Source organism: Mobula birostris, chromosome 1, assembly GCF_030028105.1.
Source record: "Mobula birostris isolate sMobBir1 chromosome 1, sMobBir1.hap1, whole genome shotgun sequence".
Taxonomy (NCBI): Eukaryota; Metazoa; Chordata; class Chondrichthyes; order Myliobatiformes; family Myliobatidae; genus Mobula; species Mobula birostris.
In genome coordinates, this window is record NC_092370.1 from 8,415,976 (window position 1) to 8,434,417 (window position 18,442).

The following is an 18,442-nucleotide window of genomic DNA, read 5'->3' on the forward strand; positions in this document are numbered from 1 at the left end:
TCCCACTGCAAGCTTTAGTAGCCTTCCTCTCAGTCCACATAGTGTCATCCACAAACCTGCTGCTCCAGTTTACCGCGTTATCATCTGGATCACTGCTACAGATGACAAACAACGATGGACTCAGCACGAATCCTTGTGACACACCACTTGTCACAGGCCTCCAGTCAAAGAGGTAGCCATCTACTATCACCCTCTAGCGTATCCTGTGAAACCAACGTCTTATTCAATTTTCTACCTCATCCTGAATGCCAGGTGACTGAGCCTTCTTGACCAACCTCCTATTGGGACTTTGTCAAAGGTTTTAAGAGGAGCATGAAGGTGGGCTTCTTCTCTCAGAGGCAGAGTGGGTGTGAAACAAGCTGCCAGTGCTGGATGTGGGTCCAGGTGCAGGCCAATAAGACTAGGCAGCATAACAGTTCAACGTTGCCTAGATGGACCAAAGGGTCTGTTTCAGTCCTGGTAGTGCTCTTAAGATTTTCTTACAGAGTTTAGATTGAGCCTGTCTGCAGACAGGGGAGGAGTAGCATGCAGCTAGTAAAGCCCGTGAATTCGTCTGCTCATCCAGCCCAAGAGAAGAGGAACCTCAGAAACTGAATCAAGTTGATAGCTGATATAGCTGAATGGTAAGAGTTTTATGGAGATGAAAGGTGGATTCTGTGGTTTGCACTTCTGCAGATCGGTAGGGAACATTTTCCATGTATCCAGACAGTTAGCAATCATAGTTCTTCTACACAAATTATGCACCTTGAATCACTAAAATGTACAAATGTTAATATTCTATGGAAGGGGATTACAGAGACACAAGAGAGGGGCTGGTCTAAATTGATTGGCTGGAGTTTCAGAAAGCAACTCGGAAGGCACAGGATAGATACTGTACATCCCAAAGAAGAATTCTTCTAAAGGCAGGATGATCGAATGGCACAGCAAACTCAATGGGCCAAATAGCCTAAAGTTATTCCAATATCTTATGGCATCATGATGTGTATATGAAGGAGATGTTGCTTTCAGAGCATGGAACAGTGAGGCACATGACGATTGTCCTGACGAAGGGTCAGGACAAAATCCTAAAACAGGTAGTGGATTCAGCACAGTCTATCACGAGTAAAACCCTCCCAACCACTCCCAGATGAATCGCTGTCATAGGAAAGCAGCATCCAACTTCAGGGATGCCCACCACCCAGGTCATGTTCCCTTCTCACTGCTGCCAGCAGGTAGAGAGTACAAGAGCCTCAGGACTCGCACCACCAGGTTCAAGAACAGTTGCCACCCCTCAAGCATCAGGCTCTTGAACAAAAGGGGGTGACTACACTCACTTGCCCATCCATTGAGATGTTCCCACAACCAATGAGCTCACTTTAAAGACCTTTTATTTTGTTGTCTCATGTTCTTGTTATTTATTGCTGTTTATTTATGCTTGCATTTGCACTGTTTGTTGTCTTTTGCACTCTGGTTGATCTTTCATTGGTCTTGTTACAGTTACTATTCTATAGATTTGTTGAGTATGCCTGCAGGAAAATGAATCTCAGGGTTGTGTACGGTGACATATATGTACTTTGATAATAAAATTTACTTTGAACTTTGAAGGGTCTCAGCCTGAAAGATCAACAGTTTATTCCTGTCCATAGATGCTACCTGGCCTGCTGAGGTCCCCCCTACATCTTGTGTGTTTTACTCTGGATTTCCAGCATCTGCATACCTCTTGTGTTTATAAATGTGGGGTTATTATGTGGATCAAAGGAGTCGAAGCTTGAAATGAAGGTAATAAACAAGGAAAACAATTTGAAAGTGAGGCAAAAGTGAACTATAGATGCAAGAGAAACAAGGCACCGCTCTTTACCTGTTGAGATATTTCTGGCACAGCAAAAAAGGATCCGCAGCACATCAGGGCCTAAGGAGAAAGGGGTAGACAATCTACTTAGTCTAAAGAACAAAAGCAACTCCCTCTGCCAAAAATGAGCAATGTCACATCCCAAATGCAATCATGTCCTTCCATGCATATGTCAACCTTCCATCAGTACAGACCTTCACTTCAAGCATTTGAGGGTGAACCATCAGTTTTTATACAAGGTGTCTGCTGGGAGGAACGCCCAATGACAAATCTGTAAGTATCTGCACATTAAACAATTTACATTTCATTTATTGCGACAGTATTACAGCTCGAGGAATGGCAGATCAGAGTTCAAAGCCAGCATCCTCTGCAAGGAGTCTCTGTGCAATGCATAGGTTTCCCCAGGGGCTCCATTTTCCTCCCACAGTCCAAAGACGTACCGAGTCGTAGGTTAATTGGTCATTGCAAGTTGTCTTGTAAGTAGGTTAGGGTTAAATCGGGGTTGTTGGGTTGGGGTGTGGTTGCTGGGTGGTCCAGCTCAAAGACCCTGTCCTGCACTGTATCTCCAGAGTACATGAACAATTGATGAGACAAAATCTGAAGGCAAGGCACTGTGGTCCCCTAAAAAGCTCCCTGAGGTGGGAAGGGTTTAGACTGCAGGACCATTAGACAAAGAGTAAGAACAGAATTAGGTCTTTCAGCCCAAGGCTGCTCCACAATTTAATTTATTTATGCCCCTCTATTTTGAGGCTGCGGTCCTAGACTCCCCCATGATAGGAAACATGCTCTTCACATCCACTCTATCAAGGCTTTTCAATATTCAATAGTTTTCAATGAGCTTCCCCCGTCATTCTTCTGAATTCCAGTGAGTATAGGCCCAGGGCCATCAAATGCTCTTCAGTGATAAGCCTTTCAATCTCGGAGTCATCCTCGTGAACCTCCTCTGAACGTTCTCCAATGTCAGTACACCTCTCTTAGACAAGGGGACCAAAACTGCTCACAATACTCTAAGTGAGGCCTTACTAGTACCTTGTAAAACCTTAATGTTACATCTTTGCTTTTATATTCTAGTCCTCTCAAAATGAAGGTTAACATTGCATTTGCCTTCTTCACCACTGCAAATTAACCTGTGGGGAATCCACTTTGAAATAAAAGGGTAAACTATTTTCTAAGGATTCCAAGTACATTTAATATTAAAGTATGTATGCAATATCCAACCCTGATTTGTTTTCTCCAACCACAGCCACTGAACAAAGAAAACCATGGAACCTGTTCAAAGCAAAAACACCAACCACCCCTCTACACACAATAAAACAAATCACGCAAACTGCAACAAGAAAGAACGAGTGAAAACATAGGATTTAAAACCCAAAATCCAGGAGCCCATATACAGTTCAGCTCAGTGTTCATTATCTGCAGGCCACCCCGATTCAAAGTTCCCCAAAATAGCAACAGAGAATGGAGTGACCGGGAACTACAGTCCCAAACACAAACTACAGACCCAGAACTTCATCACCATCGTTCAACAGCATCGAGGGAGAGAGAGAGATCACGCGAATACAAGGGCCTTCCCTCCAGAGCAGCCAGCGAGAGGGAGAAAGAGAAAGTCACACACAGCCACCTTCCTCCGGCAAAGGTGAGTGAGAGACTGGTAGACGATGTTGAACACTCATTGGTCTCAATGTTTCAGTCTTCTTTGATATTTTAATCAGCAAGATCAGTGAGAAATAGAGTTGATCATGGGCTTGCGCTGGTCTCTAAGCTTCTCGGAGAGAGCAATATGCAAGATTGCTCAATCGGCCGGAAAACACACCATCAAACTGGAGATCACTGACTCCAGCAGCAGCAGAACCACATTTGAAAGAAAAAGAAGACGTAAGAGAAGTGAAAGAAACAGCTTTGTGGACCATCTGGAGGGTGCTGCCTGCGGTAGAGTTGCTCACCGGCGCTAACTTCCTCTTCCTGATGAGACACTCCTGACATTATATCCCACCTGCCATTTCTTTGCCCATTCTCCTTATCTGTCCAAATCTTTCTGCAGCCTCCCTGCTTCCTCAACACTACCTGTCCCTGCACTTATCTTCGTATCATCCACAAAGTTGCCCACCATTGAGAACACCTACCATAAACGCTGCCTGGGCAGGGCGAAAAGCATTATCAGGGATGCATCTCACTCTAACCATGGACTTTTTACTCCCCTCCCATCCGGTAGGCACTACAGGAGCCTCCGGGCCCGCACCACAGGCTCAGGAAGAGCTTTTTCCCTGAGGCTGTGACCCTGCTGAACCTCACATCACAGTGCTAAGCAGCATTTCATCCGTATTGTACTGTCTCAGTACTTTTATATTTGTGTGCTGTAGCACTTTTTTATTCGCAGTTATTTTATAGATAACACTATTCTTTGCATTTCTGGTCAGATGCTAAATGCATTTCTTTGGCTTTGTATCTGTACTTAGCACAATGACAATAAAGTTGAATCTAATCTAAAATCACTGACACATAAAGTAAAAAGAATCGGTCCCAACACAAACCCCTGTGGAACACCATTAGTCACTGGAAGCCAACCAGAAAAGGTTCCCCTTATTCCCACTCTTTGTTTCCTGCCAATCATCCACTGCTTTATCCATGCTAGAATCTTTCCTGTGATATCATGTGCTCATAGCTGGTTAAGCAGCTTCATGGGTGGCCCCTTGTCAAAGGCCTTCTGAAAATTCACATACACAACATCAACCAATTCTCCTTTGTCTACCCTACTTGTTATTTCCTCAAAGATTTCAACAGATTTGTTCGGCAAGATTTTCCCTTTTGGAAACCATGCTGACCATAGCCTATTTTACCATGTGCCGCCAAGTACCTGGAGACCTCATCCTTAATAATTGACTTCAACGTGTTCCCAACCACTGAGGTCAGACTAAATGGCCTATAGTTTCCTTTTTTAATGCCTCCCTCCCTTCTTGGAGTGACATTTGCAATTTTCTAGTCTGCCGGAACCAAGCCAAAATACAGTTATTCTTGAAAGATCATTACCATCTCTCCAGCCACCTCTATCAGAACCCTGAGGTGTACACCATCTGGTCCAGATGACTTATCTAACTTCAGATTTTTCAATTTTCTAACCACCTTCTCCCTAGTAATTTCAACTGCACTCACTTCTGTCCCCTGACACTCTTGAACTTCTGGCATACTGTTAGTGCCTTCCACAGTGAAGACTAATGCAAAATCCTTAATTCAGTTTGTCTGCCATTTCATTGTCCCCCATTACTACCTCTCCTGCATCATTTTCCAGCAGTCCAATATCTATTCTCGTCTCTCTTGTACTCCTTATATATCTGAGGAAACTTTTGGTATCCTCTTTAATATTATTGGCTAGCATAGCTTCATATTCCATCTTTTTCGTCTTTATGACTTTAAGTGGAAGATGGCGAGTGTAGAATGTGAACAGGGTTGGAAGGGGGTAAAGGAGTAGAGGTCAGAGCAGAAAGAAAATGGTTGGTTACAGGATCAGAGAAGGATTGGGAGAGAAGAAAGGAGCAAGAGGTTGAGTTGAAATGGGAAAGAGAATGAAGTGCCCCTGTGGGGTGTTGTGGCCCTGGCCCTGGAGCTGGGTGGGAGAGGAAGGATCAACCCTCCATAGGCAGAGAAATGTTGCCAGAAACTGATGTATATGGAGCTGAGGCAAAAGATGCAATGCCCAAACAGATTGGAATTTGGAAGGGGAACATCTTAAAAAGTCACAGGTATAATCTTACAAACAAAAACATTCATTTGTTCTGCTGTAGTGCTAGTGACACCTATGCAAGAATAATGAAAAGACCCTTTGAAGACCACGACCTACAGATCCAAACAAAACTTTTGGTCTGGAGAAGAGAAGTCCTTTGTACATTACTGTATGGAGCTGGATCACCTGCATTTGACACCAGAAAGCCCTGGAACAATAACACCAGAGAACCTTATGAATGATTTTGAGGATCAGCTGAAAGGACAGACAAACACCAGTGTATGGAGGAGGCCAACATGAACAGCATTTCAGCCATGATAAAACAACACCAACTCTGATGGATAGATTGTGTCATCTGTGTACCTAACTTACGTCTCCACAAACAGATCCTTTACTCTCAGTTGAAGGAAGGTCAGCAAGCCCCGAGCGGGCAAAGAAAATGCTTCAAAGATCAGGTTTAAAATGGCTTTGTTGAATCACAGTGACAACTTGCTGGCAGCAAACACAACTACTACTTTACTAATCACACTTTTTCTGGTAAACAATCACTGCCTGTTACCTCCCTTTTGGAGATGAGCTTTTGAACCGCCTGTATGACCTGACATTTTGAGCTGAAGTTTCAAAGACACAGGATGGCTGTGGCGTGGTGTGTACGGGCCAAATCAAGATGGCAGGGCCTGGGGACAAGAGCGAGGAACGAGCCAGTGTTTGGTCATTGCTGGGTCGGACTTGGAGGCGATTTGAAGCGGCAAAACTAAGGCTAGGCAGAGTTGAGGTGATGGAACCTGGGCCTGAAGGTGTATTGAAGTGGCAGGACCCAGGTCCAAAAGTGTGGTACAACCCAGCGTTGGACCGGTTTAAGTGTGGTACAGCCCAGCGTTTGACCGGTTTAAGTGTGGTACAGCCCAGCGTTTGACCGGTTTAAGTGTGGTACAACCCAGCGTTTGGCCGGTTTAAGTGTGGTACAGCCCAGCGTTTGACCGGTTTAAGTGTGGTACAACCCAGCGTTTGACCTGTTTAAGTGTGGTACAGCCCAGCGTTTGACCGGTTTAAGTGTGGTACAACCCAGCGTTTGACCGGTTTAAGTGTGGTACAACCCAGCGTTTGACCGGTTTAAGTGTGGTACAGCCCAGCGTTTGACCGGTTTAAGTGTGGTACAACCCAGCGTTTGGCCGGTTTAAGTGTGGTACAGCCCAGCGTTTGGCCGGTTTAAGTGTGGTACAGCCCAGCGTTTGACCGGTTTAAATGTGGTACAACCCAGCGTTTGACCGGTTTAAGTGTGGTACAGCCCAGCGTTTGGCCGGTTTAAGTGTGGTACAGCCCAGCGTTTGGCCGGTTTAAGTGTGGTACAACCCGGCGTTTGGCCGGTTTAAGTGTGGTACAACCCGGCGTTTGACCGATTTAAGTGTGGTACAGCCCAGCGTTTGGCCGGTTTAAGTGTGGTACAACCCGGCGTTTGACCGATTTAAGTGTGGTACAACCCGGCGTTTGACCGATTTAAGTGTGGTACAACCCGGCGTTTGGCCGGTTTAAGTGTGGTACAGCCCAGCGTTTGACCGGTTTAAGTGTGGTACAACCCGGCGTTTGACCGGTTTAAGTGTGGTACAACCCAGCGTTTGACCGGTTTAAGTGTGGTACAACCCGGCGTTTGACCGGTTTAAGTGTGGTACAACCCGGAGTTTGACCGGTTTAAGTGTGGTACAACCCAGCGTTTGGCCGGTTTAAGTGTGGTACAACCCAGCGTTTGGCCGGTTTAAGTGTGGTACAGCCCAGCGTTTGACCGGTTTAAGTGTGGTACAGCCCAGCGTTTGACCGGTTTAAGTGTGGTACAGCCCAGCGTTTGACCGGTTTAAGTGTGGTACAACCCAGCATTTGACCGGTTTAAGTGTGGTACAACCCAGCGTTTGACCGGTTTAAGTGTGGTACAGCCCAGCGTTTGACCGGTTTAAGTGTGGTACAGCCCAGCGTTTGACCGGTTTAAGTGTGGTACAACCCAGCGTTTGGCCGGTTTAAGTGTGGTACAACCCAGCGTTTGGCCGGTTTAAGTGTGGTACAGCCCAGCGTTTGACCGGTTTAAGTGTGGTACAACCCGGCGTTTGACCGGTTTAAGTGTGGTACAGCCCAGCGTTTGGCCGGTTTAAGTGTGGTACAGCCCGGCGTTTGGCCGGTTTAAGTGTGGTACAACCCGGCGTATGACCGATTTAAGTGTGGTACAGCCCGGCGTTTGGCCGGTTTAAGTGTGGTACAACCCGGCGTTTGACCGATTTAAGTGTGGTACAACCCGGCGTTTGACCGATTTAAGTGTGGTACAACCCGGCGTTTGGCCGGTTTAAGTGTGGTACAGCCCGGCATTTGACCGGTTTAAGTGTGGTACAACCCGGCGTTTGACCGGTTTAAGTGTGGTACAACCCAGCGTTTGACCGGTTTAAGTGTGGTACAACCCAGCGTTTGACCGGTTTAAGTGTGGTACAACCCGGCGTTTGACCGGTTTAAGTGTGGTACAACCCGGAGTTTGGCCGGATTAAGTGTGGTACAACCCGGCGTTTGGCCGGTTTAAGTGTGGTACAACCCGGCGTTTGGCCGGTTTAAGTGTGGTACAACCCGGCGTTTGACCGGTTTAAGTGTGGTACAACCCAGCGTTTGACCGGTTTAAGTGTGGTACAACCCAACGTTTGACCGGTTTAAGTGTGGTACAGCCCAGCGTTTGACCGGTTTAAGTGTGGTACAACCCAGCGTTTGGCCGGTTTAAGTGTGGTACAACCCAGCATTTGACCGATTTAAGTGTGGTACAGCCCAGCGTTTGACCGGTTTAAGTGTGGTACAACCCGGCGTTTGGCCGGTTTAAGTGTGGTACAACCCGGCGTTTGGCCGATTTAAGTGTGGTACAGCCCAGCGTTTGGCCGGTTTAAGTGTGGTACAACCCGGCGTTTGACCGGTTTAAGTGTGGTACAGCCCAGCGTTTGGCCGGTTTAAGTGTGGTACAACCCAGCGTTTGGCCGGTTTAAGTGTGGTACAACCCAGCGTTTGACCGGTTTAAGTGTGGTACAGCCCAGCGTTTGGCCGGTTTAAGTGTGGTACAGCCCGGCGTTTGGCCGGTTTAAGTGTGGTACAGCCCGGCGTTTGGCCGGTTTAAGTGTGGTACAGCCCGGCGTTTGGACTGTTTAAGTGTGGTACAGCCCGGCGTTTGGCCGGTTTAAGTGTGGTACAACCCGGCGTTTGGCCGGTTTAAGTGTGGTACAACCCGGCGTTTGGCCGGTTTAAGTGTGGTACAACCCAGCGTTTGGCCGGTTTAAGTGTGGTACAGCCCAGCGTTTGGCCGGTTTAAGTGTGGTACAGCCCAGCGTTTGACCGGTTTAAATGTGGTACAACCCAGCGTTTGACCGGTTTAAGTGTGGTACAGCCCAGCGTTTGGCCGGTTTAAGTGTGGTACAGCCCAGCGTTTGGCCGGTTTAAGTGTGGTACAACCCGGCGTTTGGCCGGTTTAAGTGTGGTACAACCCGGCGTTTGACCGATTTAAGTGTGGTACAGCCCAGCGTTTGGCCGGTTTAAGTGTGGTACAACCCGGCGTTTGACCGATTTAAGTGTGGTACAACCCGGCGTTTGACCGATTTAAGTGTGGTACAACCCGGCGTTTGGCCGGTTTAAGTGTGGTAAAACCCAGCGTTTGACCGGTTTAAGTGTGGTACAACCCGGCGTTTGACCGGTTTAAGTGTGGTACAACCCGGAGTTTGACCGGTTTAAGTGTGGTACAACCCAGCGTTTGGCCGGTTTAAGTGTGGTACAACCCAGCGTTTGGCCGGTTTAAGTGTGGTACAGCCCAGCGTTTGACCGGTTTAAGTGTGGTACAGCCCAGCGTTTGACCGGTTTAAGTGTGGTACAGCCCAGCGTTTGACCGGTTTAAGTGTGGTACAACCCAGCATTTGACCGGTTTAAGTGTGGTACAACCCAGCGTTTGACCGGTTTAAGTGTGGTACAGCCCAGCGTTTGACTGGTTTAAGTGTGGTACAGCCCAGCGTTTGACCGGTTTAAGTGTGGTACAACCCAGCGTTTGGCCGGTTTAAGTGTGGTACAACCCAGCGTTTGGCCGGTTTAAGTGTGGTACAGCCCAGCGTTTGACCGGTTTAAGTGTGGTACAACCCAGCGTTTGACCGGTTTAAGTGTGGTACAGCCCAGCGTTTGGCCGGTTTAAGTGTGGTACAGCCCGGCGTTTGGCCGGTTTAAGTGTGGTACAACCCGGCGTTTGGCCGGTTTAAGTGTGGTACAACCCGGCGTATGACCGATTTAAGTGTGGTACAGCCCGGCGTTTGGCCGGTTTAAGTGTGGTACAACCCGGCGTTTGACCGATTTAAGTGTGGTACAACCCGGCGTTTGACCGATTTAAGTGTGGTACAACCCGGCGTTTGGCCGGTTTAAGTGTGGTACAGCCCGGCATTTGACCGGTTTAAGTGTGGTACAACCCGGCGTTTGACCGGTTTAAGTGTGCTACAACCCAGCGTTTGACCGGTTTAAGTGTGGTACAACCCAGCGTTTGACCGGTTTAAGTGTGGTACAACCCGGCGTTTGACCGGTTTAAGTGTGGTACAACCCGGAGTTTGGCCGGATTAAGTGTGGTACAACCCGGCGTTTGGCCGGTTTAAGTGTGGTACAACCCGGCGTTTGGCCGGTTTAAGTGTGGTACAACCCGGCGTTTGACCGGTTTAAGTGTGGTACAACCCAGCGTTTGACCGGTTTAAGTGTGGTACAACCCAACGTTTGACCGGTTTAAGTGTGGTACAGCCCAGCGTTTGACCGGTTTAAGTGTGGTACAACCCAGCGTTTGGCCGGTTTAAGTGTGGTACAACCCAGCATTTGACCGATTTAAGTGTGGTACAGCCCAGCGTTTGACCGGTTTAAGTGTGGTACAACCCGGCGTTTGGCCGGTTTAAGTGTGGTACAACCCGGCGTTTGGCCGATTTAAGTGTGGTACAGCCCAGCGTTTGGCCGGTTTAAGTGTGGTACAACCCGGCGTTTGACCGGTTTAAGTGTGGTACAGCCCAGCGTTTGGCCGGTTTAAGTGTGGTACAACCCAGCGTTTGGCCGGTTTAAGTGTGGTACAACCCAGCGTTTGACCGGTTTAAGTGTGGTACAGCCCAGCGTTTGGCCGGTTTAAGTGTGGTACAGCCCGGCGTTTGGCCGGTTTAAGTGTGGTACAGCCCGGCGTTTGGCCGGTTTAAGTGTGGTACAGCCCGGCGTTTGGACTGTTTAAGTGTGGTACAGCCCGGCGTTTGGCCGGTTTAAGTGTGGTACAACCCGGCGTTTGGCCGGTTTAAGTGTGGTACAACCCGGCGTTTGGCCGGTTTAAGTGTGGTACAACCCAGCGTTTGGCCGGTTTAAGTGTGGTACAGCCCAGCGTTTGGCCGGTTTAAGTGTGGTACAGCCCAGCGTTTGACCGGTTTAAATGTGGTACAACCCAGCGTTTGACCGGTTTAAGTGTGGTACAGCCCAGCGTTTGGCCGGTTTAAGTGTGGTACAGCCCAGCGTTTGGCCGGTTTAAGTGTGGTACAACCCGGCGTTTGGCCGGTTTAAGTGTGGTACAACCCGGCGTTTGACCGATTTAAGTGTGGTACAGCCCAGCGTTTGGCCGGTTTAAGTGTGGTACAACCCGGCGTTTGACCGATTTAAGTGTGGTACAACCCGGCGTTTGACCGATTTAAGTGTGGTACAACCCGGCGTTTGGCCGGTTTAAGTGTGGTAAAACCCAGCGTTTGACCGGTTTAAGTGTGGTACAACCCGGCGTTTGACCGGTTTAAGTGTGGTACAACCCGGAGTTTGACCGGTTTAAGTGTGGTACAACCCAGCGTTTGGCCGGTTTAAGTGTGGTACAACCCAGCGTTTGGCCGGTTTAAGTGTGGTACAGCCCAGCGTTTGACCGGTTTAAGTGTGGTACAGCCCAGCGTTTGACCGGTTTAAGTGTGGTACAGCCCAGCGTTTGACCGGTTTAAGTGTGGTACAACCCAGCATTTGACCGGTTTAAGTGTGGTACAACCCAGCGTTTGACCGGTTTAAGTGTGGTACAGCCCAGCGTTTGACCGGTTTAAGTGTGGTACAGCCCAGCGTTTGACCGGTTTAAGTGTGGTACAACCCAGCGTTTGGCCGGTTTAAGTGTGGTACAACCCAGCGTTTGGCCGGTTTAAGTGTGGTACAGCCCAGCGTTTGACCGGTTTAAGTGTGGTACAACCCAGCGTTTGACCGGTTTAAGTGTGGTACAGCCCAGCGTTTGGCCGGTTTAAGTGTGGTACAGCCCGGCGTTTGGCCGGTTTAAGTGTGGTACAACCCGGCGTTTGGCCGGTTTAAGTGTGGTACAACCCGGCGTATGACCGATTTAAGTGTGGTACAGCCCGGCGTTTGGCCGGTTTAAGTGTGGTACAACCCGGCGTTTGACCGATTTAAGTGTGGTACAACCCGGCGTTTGACCGATTTAAGTGTGGTACAACCCGGCGTTTGGCCGGTTTAAGTGTGGTACAGCCCGGCATTTGACCGGTTTAAGTGTGGTACAACCCGGCGTTTGACCGGTTTAAGTGTGGTACAACCCAGCGTTTGACCGGTTTAAGTGTGGTACAACCCAGCGTTTGACCGGTTTAAGTGTGGTACAACCCGGCGTTTGACCGGTTTAAGTGTGGTACAACCCGGAGTTTGGCCGGATTAAGTGTGGTACAACCCGGCGTTTGGCCGGTTTAAGTGTGGTACAACCCGGCGTTTGGCCGGTTTAAGTGTGGTACAACCCGGCGTTTGACCGGTTTAAGTGTGGTACAACCCGGCGTTTGACCGGTTTAAGTGTGGTACAACCCAACGTTTGACCGGTTTAAGTGTGGTACAGCCCAGCGTTTGACCGGTTTAAGTGTGGTACAACCCAGCGTTTGGCCGGTTTAAGTGTGGTACAACCCAGCATTTGACCGATTTAAGTGTGGTACAGCCCAGCGTTTGACCGGTTTAAGTGTGGTACAACCCGGCGTTTGGCCGGTTTAAGTGTGGTACAACCCGGCGTTTGGCCGATTTAAGTGTGGTACAGCCCAGCGTTTGGCCGGTTTAAGTGTGGTACAACCCGGCGTTTGACCGGTTTAAGTGTGGTACAGCCCAGCGTTTGGCCGGTTTAAGTGTGGTACAACCCAGCGTTTGGCCGGTTTAAGTGTGGTACAACCCAGCGTTTGACCGGTTTAAGTGTGGTACAGCCCAGCGTTTGGCCGGTTTAAGTGTGGTACAGCCCGGCGTTTGGCCGGTTTAAGTGTGGTACAGCCCGGCGTTTGGCCGGTTTAAGTGTGGTACAGCCCGGCGTTTGGACTGTTTAAGTGTGGTACAGCCCGGCGTTTGGCCGGTTTAAGTGTGGTACAACCCGGCGTTTGGCCGGTTTAAGTGTGGTACAACCCGGCGTTTGGCCGGTTTAAGTGTGGTACAACCCGGCGTTTGGCCGGCTTAAGTGTGGTACAACCCGGCGTTTGGCCGGTTTAACTGTGGTACAACCCGGCGTTTGGCCGGTTTAAGTGTGGTACAACCCGGCGTTTGGCCGGTTTAAGTGTGGTACAACCCGGCGTTTGGCCGATTTAAGTGTGGTACAACCCGGCGTTTGGCCGGTTTAAGTGTGGTACAACCCGGCGTTTGGCCGGTTTAAGTGTGGTACAACCCGGCGTTTGACCGGTTTAAGTGTGGTACAACCCAGCGTTTGACCGGTTTAAGTGTGGTACAGCCCAGCGTTTGACCGGTTTAAGTGTGGTACAACCCAGCGTTTGACCGGTTTAAGTGTGGTACAACCCAGCGTTTGGCCGGTTTAAGTGTGGTACAACCCAGCGTTTGAACGGTTTAAGTGTGGTACAACCCAGCGTTTGGCCGATTGAAGTGTGGTACAACCCAGCATTTGACCGGTTTAAGTGTGGTACAGCCCAGCGTTTGGCCGGTTTAAGTGTGGTACAACCCAGCGTTTGACCGGTTTAAGTGTGGTACAGCCCAGCGTTTGGCCGGTTTAAGTGTGGTACAGCCCAGCGTTTGGCCGGTTTAAGTGTGGTACAGCCCAGCGTTTGACCGGTTTAAGTGTGGTACAGCCCAGCGTTTGACCGGTTTAAGTGTGGTACAACCCAGCGTTTGACCGGTTTAAGTGTGGTACAGCCCAGCGTTTGACCGATTTAAGTGTGGTACAGCCCAGCGTTTGACCGGTTTAAGTGTGCTACAACCCAGCGTTTGACCGGTTTAAGTGTGGTACAGCCCAGCGTTTGACCGGTGTAAGTGTGGTACAGCCCGGCGTTTGGCCGGTTTAAGTGTGGTACAACCCGGCGTTTGGCCGGTTTAAGTGTGGTACAACCCATCGTTTGGCCGGTTTAAGTGTGGTACAGCCCGGCGTTTGACCGGTTTAAGTGTGGTACAGCCCGGCGTTTGACCGGTTTAAGTGTGGTACAACCCGGCGTTTGACCGGTTTAAGTGTGGTACAACCCGGCGTTTGGCCGGTTTAAGTGTGGTACAACCCAGCGTTTGGCCGGTTTAAGTGTGGTACAGCCCAGCGTTTGGCCGGTTTAAGTGTGGTACAGCCCAGCGTTTGACCGGTTTAAGTGTGGTACAGCCCAGCGTTTGACCGGTTTAAGTGTGGTACAACCCAGCGTTTGGCCGGTTTAAGTGTGGTACAACCCAGCGTTTGGCCGGTTTAAGTGTGGTACAGCCCAGCGTTTGGCCGGTTTAAGTGTGGTACAGCCCAGCGTTTGGCCGGTTTAAGTGTGGTACAACCCAGCGTTTGGCCGGTTTAAGTGTGGTACAGCCCAGGGTTTGGCCGGTTTAAGTGTGGTACAGCCCAGGGTTTGGCCGGTTTAAGTGTGGTACAACCCAGCGTTTGGCCGGTTTAAGTGTGGTACAACCCAGCGTTTGGCCGGTTTAAGTGTGGTACAGCCCAGCGTTTGACCGGTTTAAGTGTGGTACAACCCAGCGTTTGGCCGGTTTAAGTGTGGTACAACCCAGCGTTTGACCGATTTAAGTGTGGTACAGCCCAGCGTTTGACCGGTTTAAGTGTGGTACAGCCCAGCGTTTGACCGATTTAAGTGTGGTACAGCCCAGCGTTTGGCCGGTTTAAGTGTGGTACAACCCGGCGTTTGACCGGTTTAAGTGTGGTACAGCCCAGCGTTTGGCCGCTTTAAGTGTGGTACAACACGGCGTTTGGCCGGTTTAAGTGTGGTACAACCCGGCGTTTGGCCGCTTTAAGTGTGGTACAGCCCAGCGTTTGGCCGGTTTAAGTGTGGTACAACCCGGCGTTTGACCGGTTTAAGTGTGGTACAGCCCAGCGTTTGGCCGGTTTAAGTGTGGTACAACCCGGCGTTTGACCGGTTTAAGTGTGGTACAGCCCAGCGTTTGGCCGGTTTAAGTGTGGTACAGCCCGGCGTTTGGCCGGTTTAAGTGTGGTACAGCCCGGCGTTTGGCCGGTTTAAGTGTGGTACAGCCCGGCGTTTGGCCGGTTTAAGTGTGGTACAGCCCGGCGTTTGGCCGGTTTAAGTGTGGTACAGCCCGGCGTTTGGCCGGTTTAAGTGTGGTACAGCCCGGCGTTTGGCCGGTTTAAGTGTGGTACAGCCCGGCGTTTGGCCGGTTTAAGTGTGGTACAGCCCGGCGTTTGGCCGGTTTAAGTGTGGTACAGCCCGGCGTTTGGCCGGTTTAAGTGTGGTACAGCCCGGCGTTTGGCCGGTTTAAGTGTGGTACAGCCCGGCGTTTGGCCGGTTTAAGTGTGGTACAGCCCGGCGTTTGGCCGGTTTAAGTGTGGTACAGCCCGGCGTTTGGCCGGTTTAAGTGTGGTACAACCCGGCGTTTGGCCGGTTTAAGTGTGGTACAACCCGGCGTTTGGCCGGTTTAAGTGTGGTACAACCCGGCGTTTGGCCGGTTTAAGTGTGGTACAACCCGGCGTTTGGCCGGTTTAAGTGTGGTACAGCCCGGCGTTTGGCCGGTTTAAGTGTGGTACAGCCCGGCGTTTGACCGATTTAAGTGTGGTACGGCCCGGCGTTTGACCGGTTTAAGTGTGGTACGACCCGGCGTTTGACCGGTTTAAGTGTGGTACAGCCCAGCGTTTGGCCGGTTTAAGTGTGGTACAACCCAGCGTTTGACCGGTTTAAGTGTGGTACAGCCCAGCGTTTGACCGGTTTAAGTGTGGTACAGCCCAGCGTTTGACCGGTTTAAGTGTGGTACAGCCCAGCGTTTGACCGATTTAAGTGTGGTACAACCCAGCGTTTGACCGGTTTAAGTGTGCTACAACCCAGCGTTTGACCGGTTTAAGTGTGGTACAGCCCAGCGTTTGACCGGTTTAAGTGTGGTACAGCCCAGCGTTTGGCCGGTTTAAGTGTGGTACAGCCCAGCGTTTGACCGGTTTAAGTGTGGTACAGCCCAGCGTTTGGCCGGTTTAAGTGTGGTACAGCCCGGCGTTTGGCCGGTTTAAGTGTGGTACAGCCCGGCGTTTGGCCGGTTTAAGTGTGGTACAGCCCGGCGTTTGGCCGGTTTAAGTGTGGTACAGCCCGGCGTTTGGCCGGTTTAAGTGTGGTACAACCCAGCGTTTGGCCAGTTTAAGTGTGGTGCAACCCAGCGTTTGGCCGGTTTAAGTGTGGTACGGCTCAGCGTTTGACCGGTTTAAGTGTGGTACGGCCCGGCGTTTGGCCGGTTTAAGTGTGGTACGGCCCGGCGTTTGGCCGGTTTAAGTGTGGTACAGCCCAGCGTTTGACCTGTTTAAGTGTGGTACAGCCCAGCGTTTGGCCGGTTTAAGTGTGGTACAACCCAGCGTTTGGCCGGTTTAAGTGTGGTACAGCCCAGCGTTTGACCGATTTAAGTGTGGTACAGCCCGGCGTTTGGCCGGTTTAAGTGTGGTACAGCCCGGCGTTTGACCGGTTTAAGTGTGGTACAACCCAGCGTTTGGCCGGTTTAAGTGTGGTACAGCCCAGCGTTTGACCGATTTAAGTGTGGTACAGCCCGGCGTTTGGCCGGTTTAAGTGTGGTACAGCCCGGCGTTTGTCCGGTTTAAGTGTGGTACAGCCCGGCGTTTGGCCGGTTTAAGTGTAGTACAGCCCGGCGTTTGGCCGGTTTAAGTGTGGTACAACCCGGCGTTTGACCGGTTTAAGTGTGGTACAGCCCAGCGTTTGGCCGGTTTAAGTGTGGTACAGCCCAGCGTTTGGCCGGTTTAAGTGTGGTACAGCCCAGCGTTTGGCCGGTTTAAGTGTGGTACAGCCCAGCGTTTGGCCGGTTTAAGTGTGGTACAGCCCAGCGTTTGGCCGGTTTAAGTGTGGTACAACCCAGCGTTTGACCGGTTTAAGTGTGGTACAACCCAGCGTTTGACCGGTTTTAGTGTGGTACAACCCAGCGTTTGACCGGTTTAAGTGTGGTACAGCCCAGCGTTTGACCGATTTAAGTGTGGTACAGCCCAGCGTTTGACCGGTTTAAGTGTGGTACAGCCCAGGGTTTGGCCGGTTTAAGTGTGGTACAGCCCAGCGTTTGACCGGTTTAAGTGAGGTACAGCCCAGCGTTTGGCCGGTTTAAGTGCGGTACAACCCGGCGTTTGACCGGTTTAAGTGCGGTACAGCCCAGGGTTTGGCCGGTTTAAGTGCGGTACAGCCCAGCGTTTGGCCGGTTTAAGTGCGGTAGAGCCCGGCGTTTGGCCGGTTTAAGTGCGGTAGAGCCCGGCGTTTGGCCGGTTTAAGTGCGGTACAGCCCGGCGTTTGACCGGTTTAAGTGCGGTACAGCCCGGCGTTTGACCGATTTAAGTGCGGTACAACCCGGCGTTTGGCCGGTTTAAGTGCGGTAGAGCCCGGCGTTTGGCCGGTTTAAGTGCGGTAGAGCCCGGCGTTTGGCCGGTTTAAGTGCGGTAGAGCCCGGCGTTTGGCCGGTTTAAGTGCGGTAGAGCCCGGCGTTTGGCCGGTTTAAGTGCGGTAGAGCCCGGCGTTTGGCCGGTTTAAGTGCGGTAGAGCCCGGCGTTTGGCCGGTTTAAGTGCGGTAGAGCCCGGCGTTTGGCCGGTTTAAGTGCGGTAGAGCCCGGCGTTTGGCCGGTTTAAGTGCGGTAGAGCCCGGCGTTTGGCCGGTTTAAGTGCGGTAGAGCCCGGCGTTTGGCCGGTTTAAGTGCGGTAGAGCCCGGCGTTTGGCCGGTTTAAGTGCGGTACAACCCGGCGTTTGGCCGGTTTAAGTGCGGTAGAGCCCGGCGTTTGGCCGGTTTAAGTGCGGTACAGCCCGGCGTTTGGCCGGTTTAAGTGCGGTAGAGCCCGGCGTTTGGCCGGTTTAAGTGCGGTAGAGCCCGGCGTTTGGCCGGTTTAAGTGCGGTAGAGCCCGGCGTTTGGCCGGTTTAAGTGCGGTACAGCCCAGGGTTTGGCCGGTTTAAGTGCGGTACAGCCCAGGGTTTGGCCGGTTTAAGTGCGGTACAGCCCAGCGTTTGGCCGGTTTAAGTGCGGTACAACCCGGCGTTTGGCCGGTTTAAGTGCGGTACAGCCCGGCGTTTGACCGGTTTAAGTGCGGTACAACCCGGCGTTTGGCCGGTTTAAGTGCGGTACAGCCCAGCGTTTGACCGGTTTAAGTGTGGTACAACCCTGCGTTTGGCCGGTTTAAGTGTGGTACAACCCAGTGTTTGACCGGGCCAGTTTGGAAAGGTCAGGGTGCTGGGGCTGGAGGCAAGGGATAGGATGGTGGTCAGCTCACTGCTCCACGAGATTTACTTGTTCCTGTGTTGAACTGAGGCTGTAGCCTGCAACCTAACCAGTACTTGAATCGGCTTCAGTGATGACTGGCTGCGTGTTGGCTGTTTGACGGTCTTTGCTTTAATGGGTTCTATTGGGTTTTGTCGTTTTGTGACTACTTGTAAGCAGACAAATCTCAAGGTTGTAGTACATATAGTTGACATATTTTGATAATAAGTGTACTTTGAACTTTGA

At 50.8% G+C, this 18,442-nt stretch overlaps 1 protein-coding gene across 1 annotated transcript in view; it reads right to left on the minus strand.

Annotated features, from left to right (window-relative positions):
• The window catches only part of amph (amphiphysin), a 279,279-nt gene that overhangs the window by 114,946 nt on the left and 145,891 nt on the right, over positions 1-18,442 (minus strand). The gene's annotated exons all lie outside the window — the stretch shown is intronic.